At 66.8% G+C, this 337-nt stretch overlaps 1 long non-coding RNA gene across 1 annotated transcript in view; it reads right to left on the bottom strand.

The window, feature by feature from the left end:
• Positions 1-337, bottom strand: part of LOC144229348 (uncharacterized) — a 14,691-nt gene that overhangs the window by 6,860 nt on the left and 7,494 nt on the right. The window lies entirely within an intron of this gene.

Raw genomic sequence — 337 nt, 5'->3', positions numbered from 1 at the left:
CGTGTTTGCTCACGCCCATCTTTCCCCTGGGCTCCCTGCCATCAGCACAGGAGATCCCCCAGCCGTGGCTTCACAGCTCAACTCCTCACTCTGGCCCCTCGCCTCATGCTCCCTCCACACCATGGCCACTCGGCCGCCCCACCGGGGCTTACACTTTGCTCCATTTCCTCCCGCGCCTTCCTCATCACCGTTCCCCTGGGCGGCCCGAATCGCCTGGCCAAGGGTCTCCACGACCGTGTGTCTCTGCCTTCAGGCCGCCCACCCGCACCTGCGGGAGCACCAGTCACCTCCGGGAGGCGCGTGCACACCCTGGTGGAATCCAAACCCGTGGCGGGCA

Source organism: Crocuta crocuta, unplaced genomic scaffold (assembly GCF_008692635.1).
Source record: "Crocuta crocuta isolate KB4526 unplaced genomic scaffold, BGI_CrCroc_1.0 scaffold593, whole genome shotgun sequence".
In the NCBI taxonomy this organism is placed as follows: domain Eukaryota; kingdom Metazoa; phylum Chordata; class Mammalia; order Carnivora; family Hyaenidae; genus Crocuta; species Crocuta crocuta.
This window is presented reverse-complemented; position numbering and strand designations above follow the sequence as displayed.